Genomic DNA, 17,009 nt, shown 5'->3' with positions numbered 1-17,009 from the left:
AGTGCTCGCCAGCAGCAGTGAGGGTAAATAGTGCTTCCCCCCCACCCAAGAAAACCCCCAAGCCCCTCTGTGCTGGGACAGCAGCAGGCACCAGGAGGAAGAGAAGGACTGATGTTGGAGAGTTTGGTGGTATATTCAGCTCAACACTGTTCTTCACCTCCTCATCATTTCGAAATGGTTTCTTTTTCAGGGTAGTGTTTGCTTCTAAAGTAGCTAAGTAGTTCTTCTAAAGTAGTTGTAATTCAGCAGCTGATGTTGAATGTAGCTGCAGCAAGTAGAAACTGGTTTGGTTTTTTCACTTCTTTCAGCCTTTAGATGTGGCACTCCAGCAGTTTTGGTCAAGTTCATGTTGTTTAATATACCTCACCTAGCAACTTTTTGAAGCCTTATAGACACAAGAAACACTCACGGTTCGACTGGCAATGAACACACATTTTTACCGTGTTCATTTTGCACTCCCAGATTGGTGGCAGCAGAAATTTCGGTTGCCTTCTCCAGGGCAAAACCACTTCTGGTCCCATGCTGAAATTAGATATAGCTAACAGAAAATTGGCTGGGGATCCGTGCGAGCAGAGCACTGTCAGTGGCATGAGTGGATGGCAAATACAAGGTACCTCTGCACTTTGGTGGTAAAGTAATACAACTTGCACTGTTTTAGCCAACACTTCGTGTAAGCAAAAAGAGTGTGAAAGACAGTAGGAAACAGATGGATTTTTACTAGAAGAAGTAACAAGTACTTCACTGGGGGAAGAGATGCAGCTCCCTTGACTTCGGGGGAGCTTGATGTTTTGTGAAGCGGAGAAGAGAGCTGCTCGGCTTGCATTTCCCATTACTTCTCTGCCTGCACTTTTGTGGAGCTGTATACATTTAATGCAGTGACGAATCCAGCCATCAGCCTGAGAGAATCGATCTGTGTGCGGCTTTCATACCAATTTAACACCGCCAGCTAAGAATCAGAGTACTTAAAATGATCCAGCCTCAGAAGCCAGCCTGATAAGAAGAGATGTGTAAACCTTGGGAAAGTAGTGCAAACACCGTGCACGAGCCAGCCCTCTGCTGTGTTCATTTTTTGTAACCATATTGGGGCAAGCCGTGCTGTTTTGTTACTCGGCGCTAATCTGACATCTGATGTCTGCCTTGCATCATTGTCTATGGCACAGCTGGATTCAGCCCAGAAACACCCACCGGCCTTGCACCCTTCAGTACTCATTTTCCATCACTCGGTACCTTATTTGCAGGAGGCCAAAAGGGCTGGAAAAAATCAATCGCTTGATATGACAGCTCCTTGCACCCACTTTGCATCGGCAGATATGCAATGCTTTACAAGGTGCAGGCAGCAGAAACCATCACCTTGTGTCTGGCTGAATTTGGCCTACCCTTAAGGTTACACGGGCTTCCCAAATATTACGGCAGACTTGCACCTGCAAGCCCGCTCACCGCTGCAGCTGCTTTCACACCTGTCTGCTAATAGCCGCCAAGTGATCAGCTATTTCTCCCTGGAAGACGCTGCTGTAAACTCACTGCGCAGTTCAACTTGATTATCGCAGTTATTAGCACAAATCTGGAGTTAGACCTTTAAGGTATCGGTTGTTAACTTAACACAGCTCTGCAGCTAGGATAAGAGCTAAGGTCGCGACCCTATAATGGTCCACCAGCCTATTAGTTTAGCAGTGCGGGACTCGAATGTCGTTTCAGCACCAGTCGCATGCTTGAATTTATTACCCAGAAAGCTTCTTACTTGAAAATGACAGGATTTCTCTACCAGCTGCCAGAAGTCCCCTTTTTAAAAATAATAGCTACAAATCTGCACTTTAAAAGTTGTCTCTGCTCCCTCTAACTGGTAGGGTGACCTATGCCGAACGAGTAGGCAGAGCAGGTACGGTAAATCATTCGAACCTGTGGGCTTCAGAAAAAGGGGGGAAAAGGCAAGATAAAGGGAAAAATGCCAATCAAATTTAAATGATGATCCCATTAAATAATGATTTTCATTCAGACCTTACTTTTCAGTTTTCATGTTTCGTGGTTACATCTTGCAGGAAACAAATTCTGTCCCTTTATTTCCTCCCCCCCTCCACCCCCCCATTATTAATTTGTGATATTCTGTGATAATTTTAGTTAAGGGAAAAAAAAAAAAAAAAGAGGGAAAAAACTGACCAAAAAAATCTTGCTGTATTCAGTCCCCTGAGAATGTTGGGTCGAGTTTTTTGATCCCTGTTGCTCATTGATTTGAGGGCTGATGTAGTGCAAGGGGTCCCTATTAGTGGCGTCTGTCACTGCTGTAATGTTTTTGTTATTTTTCCTCATTTGTTCGCTCTGACATCATGTCATTACAGAATGGTGCTGTTCAGGCCCTGCCTTGGCTGTTCGTTAGCGTGTGTTTAATGAGCAGCTTAATTGAGCTGTCTACTAGGCCACCTGTCACCCTCCGGACTTATTAACATACTAATGGCCTGACATTGTATTCTCTGACAGGCAACAGGGTTTACTGATTTGATGTCTGGACATGGGGATTTTATGCAGGAATGAGAGAGGATATTGGGAAGGAGGTTTAAAAACGCAAATTAACTCTTTGGTATCTATGTATTTATGGCTTGCTTGTAAAAGTTCAACACAAAGTAGCGGGGGGAAACGGCCCTGCTCAGCGAGCCCTACTTTGTCACCGCAATTGCAGCACGTTTCTTCAGAAGAAAATATGCTTGGTGTAAGAAGAGCAGGCTTTACTTCTATTACAGTATTATTGTTGGTGCTGCTTCAAAGGAGAAATCTTCTTAAGCACAGAGGAAAGTTTTGTGACTAGTCTTTTCTCTACTGTGGCTAAACAAATGAAAGGCACGAAATTTCCAGTTAAGGGATTTAAGTGCACGACATTGTTCCCACCTTTTAAACCCAGATGAAGACATTCATAGCCAGCGAACACTGCGCTGAATTGTAAAGGTTCAAAGAAATGGCTTAAGTGCATGCAAGCTTAATAAAAACACTTGTTTTGATTTTTTTGTTTTTTGTTGTTGTTGTTGGTTGTGTTTGTCTCCAGCAGAGGAGAAGCAGACCTTCTGTCACCAGAAAACTCGGGTTACCGAGCAGATAACACATCCAGATGGGGTGGCTTTAAGTCCAGCGCTGCAGTAAATCCACCTCATATGCATACTGCGCCACCAGACGTGGGGCCGTAGTTTTGGGTGGGTCTTTTTTTTTTTCCCTCCCGTGCAGAAAAGGCTAGTGCTGGGAGGGTCTTATCAGACCTTTGCACAGGTCCAGCCAAGGCTTGCCAAGAGCCCAAGAGGCACTGGGACCAGAGAAAACCCATCACAGAGTGAGGGGTTTGGTCTCACAGCTGCCCAGCACCATCCTTGTGGGTGCCCACGAATAAGTCAGAATATGGGGCAGAGGAAAATGGACTCTGTGGGGCAAGAGGGGCCCCACTGCCAATGCTGAAGGGCACATGAGCCAGCCTGTTTGCTGTGAACCACCTCAACCCCCCCAGAGTAGCTCAAAGTCTACCAGCTAGTCCTGTTTAAGCTTAATAGGACAGAATAACCATGCTCCCAGCAATACAGCAGGGCTAGGTGGGTGTAGGCTTGAGATCTATCATCCAGAGGTGACTGGCTTACTTTGGTGTGTCTGATTGAATATCAACCACCCAAATATCTCCAGTCTTAGTGGGCCAGCACGTGGCTAGTTTTCTGATTTCCCAAACTATGGATGGCAACAGATTGTAAGATCAAGGGACCGCTGTGATTACATGGCATGGTCCCCTGAGAGCACAGTTTGGTAGAATTTTATCCATTGATTTCTGCGGTGAGCCACAGCTTCTACGTAACCAAAGCGTGCACCTCTGAGAGATCCTCGTTATCTGAGGGAGACAGGGAGCATGCATGAGACGGAACAGGCTCGTGCTCAGCTTCAATGAAACTGCCCTAAAGTGGTCTAGCAGGGCATCTAACAGCAATGTTTCTTGTCTTGTAGGGAGAAGGTCGTTTTGGTCGCTGCTGTCAAAGTTTGCTTTCTGGAGTTTGGTCAGGATCCCAGGTCACTTCAAACAACAGCAGCGACCAGACCAGCTATTTTCCATCTGCCTTTGGCAAAGACAGCTGCTCTTGTTCCTCTCAAATGTGGATGTTGCCAGTGTGGTCTGTGCTTTTTGCCTCGGCCAGATCTGATTCTGCATTTGGCTTCCTGAAAAATCAGTGCAGAAAACAAAGAATAAATCACTGAGGCTTGCTTACCTCCACAAGCACATCCATCCGTGCTTTGGGTCTGGTTATTCTCTGGCCATCAGTTATAATGCAGGGAGTAAGTTTGGGTTCTCAGCAGTTGAAACAGCCCATGGTCTTCCTCCTTGGATAACCACCTGCCTCCTTTGTGGTGCCACAGCTGAGATGATGAGCAGAGGAAGGTGGGTTGCTGGTGTGTGGCTGCCCTCTGAGGTGTCCCTTAAGCTTCAAATTCATGCGCCAGCACTTGTGGGAAGAAGCCAGACCACACTGGACTTAAAAGGCTGCTACTGCATTCATCGTTTTGGGTGGGTGTCTGTGGCACAGAGGCTTGTTGGCATAGTTTCTTTGGAAAACATCAGAGATATTTTCTAGGAGCCAGAAAGGCTTGCTTTAGTTTCTGGCACATTTTTTGTATATATGAACATGGAGGGAACACTAATATTTCTAAGCATCTCTGCGCTCCTCACTTAGATGGGATTTATGAGCACTTGGGATTGTTGTGTGTTACAGAGGTAGAAAGGCAAATTCATTTTTTTATGAAGAGCAGCATGGCTCTATGTGGCCAGCGGGGCAGCATTTTTGATTGCAATGTAATATAATTGCTTATGTAATTAAGTACGTGTGGCCTTGGTCTAAAAATTATTTACTGGTTACCTTGTTTCATGCAGTGTGGACAGAAATCTCACCTATGCTCCTTCCAGTTGCTATAACGGGGTCACATGCTGGCCATAGACACACCTACACACAACCTAGTTCAGGTTATTCTGATGGCACCAAACCCTGTGCAACTCTGGCACAACGCTCCCAGCAGCCTAAAACCACAGATTTATTTTATTTATTTATTTATTTATTTATTTATTTATTTAGTAGTGCCTTCTGTATGTCTGTATTACTCTCTGGTAGGTCTACGTGCAAGATAAAGCCTTCTCTGCAAGATCAGCAAGATCAGCCTTCTCTGTGTGCTCATTTTTGTATCACCAAAACGTGTGTCATTTTTTGTGAAAGATCCTTTTCACTTGTCTGAATAATGCCTTCTGAAGTTAGTGTGAATCGGGTAAGCCCATCAGAGGTGCAATGAGACAGGATGCCAACAATCCACCTACTGGATGAAGTCCCTGTGCATGGAGGAACATATCATTGTCCATGGAAAAACTCAGGAAGAATTACAGGTTGAATACTTAGGATGGTGCTTAAAGTTAAACTGCTAATACTGCCTTGAGGACTACATTTATGGCATCAAAGATAACAGAAGTTTATTGCTGCTTGTATCCTCTTAGTGCATAGCAGACTGCCAAAATAGTTATAGTTATCAGGTTAAGGAGTGCACAAACAAGAAAAACTGCGCTGGTCTGTTGGAAGGTTAAGGTTAAAGGATTCAGTGCTGCAGGAAAGAGTGCTCACCACTCAGGTGAGTGGACTAATCCTTTCCCTCCTGCCTTAGTGAGAACTGCTGAGAGAGCTGAACAAGCATGTTTGCAGGTCACAGCTGGACTGGGGAAGGTCACTAAGGGGTAGAAGATGGACAGAAATTCAGCTCTTTGCAGTGCTTGTCCAGGATCCTAACCACAGAGTCAGAGCCTTGACTTGGGAACTGCTTTTGGAGAATTGTTTATTGATAACATAAATATATGAGAGAAATACTGTGCTCTAAATCTATACAGAAGGAGTTAACAAATCCTAGCTAAGACGACATGACAGAAATGTGCCGAGTGCTTCATTCAGAAGAGATTTGAACAGATACAGAGAGATTTATACAAGTTGACTATTTTATCACACGTGCTCCATCCCTTTATAATATCCAGTCATGACTAGGTCTTAAGAAACTGTCACCCAGGGCTCATGGGTCCAATGCTGGTGAGAAATTTTCAGGACAAAACATTTGAATGATTTCACAACTCCAAGAATTTCTTGCAGAAAAAAAATGTTTGTTTCCCTTAGATCCAAAAATGAGGGAATCCGGGGAATCATCTAGCAATGATCACAACAAATCCTCTCCTAATTCAAGTTAAACCACCACCTGAATATGTTTCTTTTTTTCACAGGGCACTTTTGTTTAAGAAATGGTGGGTCCTACTTCAGTGCTTACAGAGGGTTTGTCCTATTACCTTTTTTTCAGTGAAAGAATAAGCAAGGATTTTGTTTCAAGTGAGCCATTGTACTCCATATGTTAGAGATAACCAACTAGGAAACAAATACAAAAGCTCTTTCAGTGTTACAATTACTGGAAGCACCCCAGAACACCTTCTCACACAAACCACGGAATAAGCAGAGGCCTTGATTTTGTGACACTTAAGGAAGTATCCAGATGTACCTCGTTAGCCAAAAACAATAAAAGCTTGGAAGTAAGAAGTGAAAGACAAATCTCATGCATGCCTTAATTCTTTCATAAACTGACAATCTCTCACTCCAAAGGGGTTGCGATCCTTCTCCAAAGTGGCATGTACATTCAACTTCTTCAAATGTAGACAGAACAAGGAAGTTCCCTTTCCATTTTGGCAGTATCATTGGGTTTTCAGCATCGCCTTGCTGACTGTCTCATGCCTTTGAGAGGGGATCTGCCGCAGGCTGCAAGTGCAGAGCTGTGAAGGCAAATGCACTGCCCTGACCGGATTTTGCATCAAGGGCTTTCAGGCTGTTATTAATGAACATGCTTCTCTTTCTGGTGAAAACTAATTGGGTATGGATTTGCCTGAAAACTTCTTGTATGTGTGCTATCTATCAGAAGTCATTTTTCTGACTGTGGAAAAGCCTTAGCTCTGAAAGTGAAGGGTTGGGTTATCCCAACAGTACTCACTCCTTCAGCATGGGTTTCACCAATTCTGTCCAGGTTTGTTCAAGCCTCTTTAAGGGGAAACACAAGTCTGCAATTAAAGGCCAAGCTCATGCCTCTCTTGAGGAGACAACAGGACACTTTGGTGACCAGTACAGCAACTGGACCCGGGCTGAGGGCAGAAGCCAAAGTAGTCGAGTTGCAGGTCTTTGCACCACCTCTGTATTCATCTCTTACACCTGCACATTTAGCTATATTGAAATCATCGAGCTTTTCCTTTAGTGGCTGGTTCCATCCTCTCCCTTCCAAGAATTTCTAGTGGATTTGAACTTTATTCCAGAACTTTTAAATTTAAAAACAGAAGAGATACATTCCTGAACCTCACAGCTGATTATGAACAAGAAATTGAAACAAGTCATTTAAAACTAGCCAACATTTCTGTTGAAGGTTATTTGTTTGCCAAAGCATACATTCCTCATTAAAAGAAATTGAGAAAACAAGGAACTCAAACTTTGTGGCAGTATGGGTTATGGGTAATGATAGCAAATTGGCTCAGGTAAACATAGGGCAAGGCTGCAGAGATGTGTCTCTTTGTCCTTGAAAATAAAGGGCAGAGCATGGAAGCAAGGGAGAAGGTACAGAATATTGTGAATCTGTCCCTGTTCAGCATTTAATTGGACAAAAAAAAATATGAAAAGCTAAAAAAGCATATTTATAAATTCACTGCTGTCCTCTTGAGTTTCAACCTAGGGTGAAAGTAGGAGACAGGGCAACAGGCTTGCTGCAGGTATAACAGGTGGTAAAATTAATGAAACATGGAGATCATAGTGCTGCTGTCAGGAGAAACAGAGTTCCTCAACATGAAAGCTGGGTGCTGAGTTTCCATCAAGTATTTCATATTCTGTAAAACAGAGTTGCATTGGGTGAAATTATCTGACAATGTTTAAATAGGAAAGAAACTTCAAACAATATTCTATATACGAAAAAGCCACAGCTAGTAAATATTATAATATTTACTATAATTCATTTCAGAACCCAACAATAAATGAACAGCACACTGAGTTTCAGAAAAGCCAAATATCCATCCAGCAGTTTTGGAATATTCCCTCCAGAAGCAAAACAGCAGCAAAATCAGTTTGATTGATTTTGTCACTAGAGGTATTTGTCAATTCATCCATTTTACCAAATCAGATGCACAATTCAGGTCGTTAATAAGAACTTCAGGCTGCAAAGTAAAAATTCTCGATCTTCTGTAATACCAGAGGTCAGAATATGTTTTATGAAGGTCTATATCTTACTTGTACATGCATATTGTGCACTTGTGACCACTTGTAAAACTGGTCTGATGCAAACCCAAGACTGAGGGGAGTTGTCTGGATCATTTTTGCACAGGGTCTTCAACCAGCCCTGCAGCAGGAGCTGCACCATCACCTTATGGGTGATCTTGGAGTCCTCAGGAAAGCTGCGTTGTTGTGCTTTGTAACAGGATTCATAGTTATAAGGGGCATACTGACAGCGTAGATGTGTCTTTTAGCTTCTGTTACTTTACTAAGCGATACATTATTTTTATTCTTGGCATTTACCAAGCAGGAATCTATGAAAATAAGTGAAGTAATCCTGTCGCTTTGGGGCATAGCTGGGAAAATGAAAGCAATGAAAGAAGTGTCTATCTGGTTTTTCTTGTAGACAAAGATCAGAAGTTAGAAAACGCCAGTTATCCTAAAACAGAAACTTAAGCCTGTCATTTCAAAGTAATAATATTAAAAAAAAAAAGGGGTGGGGGTGGGGGAAGCATTGGTTCATGCGCTGTATTCACAGGCTAAGAAGCAAGAAAAGGAAGAAATCCCCTGAGAAATGCTGACTGTAGGTTAATCCATAGACTCAGCCCCAGGGAGCCATGCGTTCTCCAGAGCTGCATGATCACAGACAGTCGAGAACCAGCGTTTTTCTGAGAGTGGCTGATCATTTCTGTGATTCAGAGCTGGGAGTGAAATCCTCCTCCCCCGAAAAGACACCGAAGATTTCTGCAGGGGGCAGGACCTTCCCCTGCACCATGTTAGTGTCCTGGCTTCTTATCTGGTTTCCCCTGCTGTTGATGGCTCTGGATCAACCTCACTGGCTTCTCATGTCTGTACGGGGCTCGGATGTGACACCTCTGTGCCCTCTTTGGCTTGCACTGCCCCTGTCTCCTTCACTGGGGGGGGCAAGTGGTCAGGGCTCTCCCAGCCCAGCTGTTATCTGTGCTCCGTTGTCCCATTTTGTCTCAAAACACACAGTCAGTCTTTTGTCTTGTCTTTTCATTAAGTGTCTCTTTTGCCATTGATATAATGATCACCCTGATCTTTTTCCACCAGGCACTCCTCTGTGTACTTCTGCAAGAGCCTTCCATCATTCTCAGATAATTTTTCACACATTCCTTGCATTTTGAAGTGTTTGAAGGCTTTTATCTGCTTGCTGAAACATCATCCAGAGACACAGTCAGTGGCAAAAGTAGGCATGGGCTGGGTCATGCCACTTGTCCCCACTGTTTGCTTACCTGAACTGGGAAATGTTTTAACAAAAAAGGGTAAAAATCCTCTGTCCCACCTCAGGGGCAGCTATATTGTCACTGTGACTTTCCCCATTGCCTTGCTGCCTTCCTGGGGACACGGAACGCTGCTGTCCCCGTCAGCAGGATGAATGAGATGACCCTGCAGGTGAAAGGATGACTCAAAAAAAAATCTATGGGGTTGGGTGCTGCTGTCACTCACCCTCAGAAACCTTTATGCTTATTAATGGTAACAGTTGCTGATCTGTATGGACACCCATTCTGAAGATGGTAACTTTATTCTAGTTGGTAATTCTATGCCTTCTCGTCCCTGCAGAACAGGCTGAGCTATTTCTGAGGTCGTGGCCCAGATCTGTGTCTCTACAATGAACTTTGACTCGGGTCACGCATTTAGTTTTCAGTGTGTCTGCAACTGAATGGGCATTACACTGACCTCTGCTAAAGGAGCCTGTACTGAAAATGCTGCCTTCAATAATTGATAGTAACTCGCTCGGATCCTCAGGCTGGCCAGTTAGGGTAGCAGATGTCAGGAGAAGCGAGGGCAGATGGCCTTGAGCCCTGTCCTGCCCGCCAGTTGGATGTCATGAAGTATAAGGATTCTTGGTCAAGCGTGCTTCCAGTTTCTCTTTTTTTTGCACAAAATCAAACAACCAAGCTGACAATTATTCTTCAAATTCCTGTACCTGGGAAGAAGAAACAGGCAAACCCCAGTACCTATGGGTCTTATTTTCAAGAAGGGATGCAGTGGCGGCATTCTCTGAAGACCAGGAACTGAAATATGCATCATGGTAACATCTTAACATAGGGAAGACAAAAATTTTTTCCCCAAACATGTTAAATCTGATGGAATAGAGAAGGAAATGGCCATTCTTACCTCATTCTACCAGAAAGGAGAAAGGAAGCACCTCCAAGTCAGTAATGCTCCCCAAGGAGCAATTTCCTTCTTCAGTCTCATTTTTAGTTGTAAGTTTAAAAGGTCATAGAAACCTTGGGTCATATTTTTTTCTTCACAATTTATTTTTCTATCAGAACAATTCCTGAAAATCAGGGCAGAAGAAAGCATATAATTCTTCTCCTACATTTAAAAAAATAAATAAATAAATCTGTGAGCCTTTTCTCTAAAAAAACTGTCATATTCAATTTTTTTTGGAGGCAGCATATCTTAAATCGAGCAGCTGCTTAGCCTTTCCGTGAATGAAAAAACACACCCACTTGGTCAAAGCACAGCCTCTCAAAAAGCAGCAGTTTGCACATGCTTAACCAGGCTTGCTAGGTTTCAGCCCATCGCATCCTTGCAGATCAGGGCAGGCTTCAACGCCAGACCGAGCCTGTGTCCTTCTGAACCCAACTGTGGGCAGCACCAAGACAGTGAGGTCTTCTTGTGGACCTTCCCGCTGGCATCATGTAGCCTCAAGATAAAAACCTCAAAGAAAAGAGGATGCTGCTTCTCATTTGTCAGGAGTCCTTTTCACCTGATGCTATTGGCTACTTCATCACTGAAGCTTTGAGTTATGTTTTGCTTGACTCAACCCCTTTTGTGATCCAGGTAACAAGAGATGTGTGAAGCAGAGCCTGCTCCTCTCCGCCAGTGTGCCCCTATGGCCTGTGCTACTTGTGGAGATGTCCTGACAGCAGCTCCTCTGGGGGCAGAACTGGGTTTCTCACCGTACTTGATCACAACTAGTACAGATACCAGATAGCTAAGGTCATTCTACAAGTCTGGAAATATAAAACATGGCTACTTTTTTTTTTCTTTTTTTTTCTTTAGGAGTTAGCAAGAGGTCTATGTGCATCCACATAGCCCTTGTTAAACTATATTGAAGCAAAGATTCAGCTTTTTCATCTGGGAAAATAATAGAAATGAATATCATTACATGCATCTGGTTTGTGGGAAAATTAAGACAAGGCCATAAGCCCTTAATAAGGCTAGGCATTATAGGCATACAGGGAGGAGATTAAGAGAGTACCAAAAACCAGTCTGCATAAAGTGATTTAGCATGGGCATGCAGGAAGTACTACCATGCCCTTCCCTCTATAGGATGACTTAGGGTCTAACAAACGAGTGGAGAGCGCCTTGCTCCCCGGACGTTGAAGTTAAAGGTGAGAAGATTTACTTCAGATTTACTAGCCCCAGACCCACAAAAAATCCAGCTCTCATTATTTTCAAGAGGGGCTGTGGTGCTAAATACACCAAAGCCACCTACCTCACTTTGGAGTGCCTGCCGTTGCTGCTGCTGAAGGCACCAGAGCGGTGTCAGCTGCACCCCGTGGCTCCAGCCCTGCATGCACCAGTGTGCTGCACCCCACCGGGAAGGGTTATGGGGTGGCCACTTAACACGAGCAATGCTCTCCTTCCACTCGTGGTAGGCAAAGCAATCTTATGGCCGCTTTGTGGCTGTCTATCTTGCTGCTGGGAGAAGATGTGCCCACGGTCATTGCTCCTTGGTTGTGCCTGCCCCTAGCTCCCAGCCAGCTCCTGCCTCCAATTTCCTACCACAGGGTACAGGAAGGGGTCTCATGGAGGGAGAGTGAGGCCTTCCCCTTTGGGAGGCTGCAAGGACTGGCTGGACAGACCTTTGTCAAATCTCTCACCTATGTACCATGGATTTTGGAGAGGAATGGTTGGAGAGAGGGACGTGGCTACAATGACACGCCAGCGTTTGGTGGGAGAACATCAAGGAAAGAGAGTGAGAGGGACTGTTACGGAGACTGACCAGAAATCAAGACGCTTGGTTGTGTCTCGACTGAGATCTTAAAAGGAAGAGCTCATCTCCTCTGCACAGACTGCAAAGGTGTGGTGGCTCCTGAATGCCAGGCTAGGTTTTGGTGCAGCTCCGACTGGTGATGCCCCAGGGTCCTGGCTGACTGCTGCTTCCTCTGCCATCGGGTCTGGCCTCAGCTGGGTCTGGCTGGTATGATTTGTGAGTGACTGTGACAGCCCCTTTCAGAGAAAAAAAAAGAATGCCGATGAAAAAAAGCATTACTCAATTACACAATACCATGGTTTTCATTTCAGTACTATTGATCCTTAGCCGCTCTTGATTGGTGCATAGTAGTTGCTCTTGAAGATCTACCATTTGGAAAAAAAAAATATTTTAATACCACCAGTTCAGTCTCTGCTATAAACAATTAATTTCTGCCACGCTGTGTTGGGGCATTGCCAAGGAAAACCTGGATCCGATTGCATAGCTGAGTTCTGAATTTTACGGCCTTCATGTATCAGATCAGTAATTCACTGCTGCAGCTAACCCTGGCCAGACTCTAAGCACCTATTTTTAATTTGGTGATTCAGAAACCAAGAAAAGCCAAATTCCCATGTGCTTTGTTTTCAGGTGTCTAAGTTGACATTGCTGGTGTTTTACACTGGAAGCTAGGGCTGCTTTAAAATTCCTTTTTCTTGTTCACACCACAAAGAATTCTTTAAGCAACTCTGAAGTTGCTTTGGGTTAAACTTTTGATTTTGTGGAAAGTGTTTTGCCTGAATCCTAGAAGTGTTAAAATGTCTTTACTAAAAACCAGAGATCTCCTTTAAGATTTTGGCCCTTGTAATTATTTTATTTTTGCCTAGTAGATCTCCTGAAGTCATTGTTTCCAATAAAAGTCACCCTTGCAGTAGCCAGGCTGGTTAATACTGCTAATCATAGGGTTACACTATAAGGAGTTCTTGATAGAAAAAAAGAAACCTCCAATATGTTCAGCAATTTTATCCCTTGCTGAGACAGCCTGGCAAGTGGCTCTTATGATGGGATGCAGAGCTGTAACACGGCATAAAACCATCAAAGGCAGAGACACCAAGGGGAGCACAGACACAATCAGCTCTCCAATTTCCAGCCGTCCAGGCTTCTGAGTTAAGGGAACTGATTGCCTCCAGCAGATCCTTTGCAGAGCTGCCAAGTTATTAGGAGCTGCTCAAGGAAACAGAGTGCCGAAGGTGTTCCCAGCGGCTGAACGCTCGCCCACTGCCCTGCATCTGCAATCGAGCTCCACTTGGGAGCTTTGTTGGCTGGTTTTCGCTGAAGCTGGTGGGAGAGAAAGCAAATCGGGGTTTCTTTGGGGCTGCCACTCTGTGCCTACATCTGAATGAGTTACAGCCTCACGGTTTGGTTTGCGACTGTGTTTTTCCCTCCCTAAGGCCAGTCTTTGGCTAACACCGCTGCAGGAGGATCCTTCTCATGAGATCCTTCCATCTCCTCTATCCTGCAGCCAGGCCTCTGTGCCTAGAGAAAGGAAGACTTGCTGATGCTGTCTGATCTTTTCATGGGGCTGTCCAGAGTCCAAGAGAGGTGTTCGCAATAGCAAGTGAAATAACAGAGAAGCGATGGCGAATAGTCAGTTGTCAGGATTTCCCTTCCTGGTTATAATTATCCGTGCAGCACAGAGTGAGGACACCCTCAGACCAGGCCCTGTGCAGACACACAGGCGGAGTGTCCCTGTTGCAGCGAGCTTAAGCCAAGTCGATAGGATGGGCAGCGTGGGGGGATGAGGCAGCTCACCCTGGGAACCAAGGTGAACCATGGCTCCTGAGTAAAACTGCCAGCAGCTCTTCCTGCTGCCACGAATCTGATCTTTTGGGTTCTGTACTTGCTCTTAAACTTAGGCAAAACAGGTAAAGTCAGGCCAGATGAGAAGCTTAGGTTACCCCAACCACACGTACTTTCTGGTGTCATTACTGCTATGAGTTCACTCCAGTGAAGCTGCCTGATTATGTGGGTACCAAGGAAGGCATGGAGAGAGGAGGGCTCCTTCAGGGAGTTATCCAGAGCTCCCAGAGGAACCCAGATCCCTCCCAATGAAAGGCAGGTGCTGGAGGTAGCCCAGATCTTTTCCACCGCTCTTCTTTCCAGGTGTCCGTGCTGGAGATGGAGGTGGAGATAATGCCCCACGGCATTGCCTTTAATGCTTTGTGCTGAAATCATTGCCTGGAGGTGGTGTGTGTCCATCAGGTCTCAGCATTATCAGACGAGGACAAGACCCACAGGGAAGCCAAGGGCAGGACGGGGGAGAGCTGGGCTGAGCAGGGCCAGCGGTGTGGATGCAGGCGCCCGCGTCCCGGCCCTCGCCCCCACTCATGGTCATTGTTGCTTCCCACTGACCAGCTGCCTGTGCTCCCCGGCCCACAAGCAAAATGGGTAACACAGCCCCCATTCAGCGGAGATTAAATGCCTGAAATGAGCCACACCTCCCAACAATTGCATCCTCCAGGAGGAGCAGCATTCAATAGCCAGGGAGCCCATTGATCCCTGCCATAAAGGAGGTGGGGGCCCGCGGGAGAAAGGCTTCACGCCGCCCCTCGCACCCGCTCCCACTCTCCGAGTCTCCCTCCTCCAATGTCCCCCTCTACCCACATTGCCGTCTCCCCTCGGTGGCATTTGCCTCCCCAGACAGAGACCATGGTCTTAAAAAATTCCCCCATTCTTCCTACAAGGCATCTCCCTCCTCACTGATCGCATTAGGACCATCATCTTACAACTCTCCCTCTCTGACAATTAGTTACTATCATTCACACTGTGCAATCAGCTGTTAAATCCTCATTTATGTTAATTTGAATGTGAATGTGCTGTTCAGCAAAATGTTAGATTGCCATGTTTACAAATATACTACAGGTATTTAGAAATTTAGATGATACAAAACATACTGCTTAAGCTACTTGTGATGCCAGTTTAAATAACTTAAGCCTATTTATCAGTTATTTAGCGATTCTTTGCACATACTACTGTTTTTCTTTATGCCACCCCTTGTCACACAAGCAAAAACATGCTTGCTTTTTAAAAAAATACATATATAATCTAATAACTGGTAATCTCAGTGATAGAATTTAATTACGTGTAACCTCCACACGGGTAAGGCGACTTAACTGGAACATGTTTTTCTAATCCATGAAAGCATTCTTTAAAGCTGGTGCATTTAGAAATAAAGAGGGAAATAACCTCTTTGGCTTAGTGGTGGTAGAAGCGCTACCTTAGAGACTGTAATATGTCCATGTGAAGTGATTTTCCCAAAGCCATTTCAGTATAATAAGCTCAAGAATTAGTTTCAAGTTAAAGTTTATCTCATTATGTGCTCTGACCTGTATGCATCTCACACTTCCCATCAAAAGCTGATTTCTTCTAATGGTTTTTCTTCAGTGCAGCCGGCAGGCTTAGGCCACTTAGCTGCACAAAACCTGCTTCTGATGCAGAAACTCTTCCCCCAGCCCTTGCTGGGACTGGCTTCCGAGGAGGTCCCACCTTCCACCCCACGGCAAGCAGCCGGGCTCTCCTCTGGGTAATTGCTGCCTTTCCATCTGGAGCACTGGGGTCAAGGCCACCCTGATTTTCTGTCCAAGGGATTTTGGCAGGCCCAGCTGTGCAATACACCCATGCTCATTCTGGACAAGGCCCTGTGCAGCTATTGCACACTGGCTGCTTTTCCTCTCCAATGCCCCTGCAAGAATCCAAGTTCCAATCTTGCTATTAAATTTGATCGCTGAATGAACTGTTGCAGCAGTGGCAATTAGTCTTGCACTGGCCCCCTGAAGTCACAGGTACTGTCACCACTGATCCTCCAGCATCAAAGCACTCCCAGAGCCTGTACCTCTGAGAAGAAGGCAATAGGTGGCATTCCCTTAGGCTGTTGCCCGTAACAGAAATACTTTGGGGAAGCTGCTTGCTCATGGTTTTAGGCATGGCTGGGAGGTATCATTGGCACAGTTGGCAGCAAAATCTATGCAAGGAAGGAAGTTGTAGATGGCACAGAAGGTTTACTTGCCAAACATGTCTGTCTGACACAGCACCTTATCCTACCATTCCTCCACCCAAAGTGCATCTCAGCTAGTATGAAAGGAGCCATCTCAAAATGAAGATGTCGTTGAACATGAGAATAGCAAGTGCAGAGTCAGATCGGGTGACATGTTCACTGGAGAATGGATGTGGTTCCGAGTCAAACGCAGGTGAGTGTGAAGGAAAGGGTTATTCTTCAGCCTGTGAAAGCTACAGTCAGTGCCACCAGCTTCTTGCTAGGTCCCCAGGTGCTGAAAAAGTCCCACAGCCATTGTGGAAAATTTCACTCCACTGGACACGGGGCAACTTCAGGGTGCATTTGTTAGGGGGTAGTTTACTCTGTGCTTCCCTGCCTTTGTTTGGGGTGGGGAGTAGGGTTCAAATAACAACAACAACAAAGTCTGGTCATTCTTGTGGTGACTCTTGGTTGACAGAGAGTGGAAAAAGGAGGTTTGGCCTCCCTTAGATCTGTGGGTACCTGTGAAGGGTGGAAGTTGATCACAAAAGCTTCCTGCAAACTCAGGTCTTTGAGTGCTCCTTTGGAGTCTCTTTGCAGACACAAGAGCTTGCAGCAAGGAACTAGGACCAGCGAAGGAGAGGAATGGGACAGCACAGAGTTGCCATATGTAGACATAAGGAGGGTGAATGTAGATTTTAGGAGCGCCTAGAGCACTCTGAAGCAGGGCAGGAGGGTGGAGGAAGCCACACAGGTGCCACAG

At 45.2% G+C, this 17,009-nt stretch overlaps 1 long non-coding RNA gene across 1 annotated transcript; it reads right to left on the bottom strand.

Moving 5' to 3' along the window:
• Positions 1 to 5,589: 5,589 nt before the first annotated feature.
• Positions 5,590 to 15,715, bottom strand: LOC310892193. Its single transcript, XR_014577932.1, has 4 exons — positions 15,600 to 15,715; positions 12,247 to 12,473; positions 10,407 to 10,569; positions 5,590 to 7,885 (listed from the first exon to the last, which is right to left on the bottom strand). It is a non-coding gene; the product is annotated as an uncharacterized lncRNA (long non-coding RNA).
• Between the last annotated feature and the right edge of the window lie 1,294 nt (positions 15,716 to 17,009).

The sequence above is a fragment of the Anser anser genome, assembly GCF_964211835.1.
Source record: "Anser anser genome assembly, chromosome: 1".
NCBI lineage: Eukaryota > Metazoa > Chordata > Aves > Anseriformes > Anatidae > Anser > Anser anser.
The sequence above is the reverse complement of the archived record's forward strand: the minus strand, read 5'-3'. Positions and strand labels throughout refer to the sequence as shown.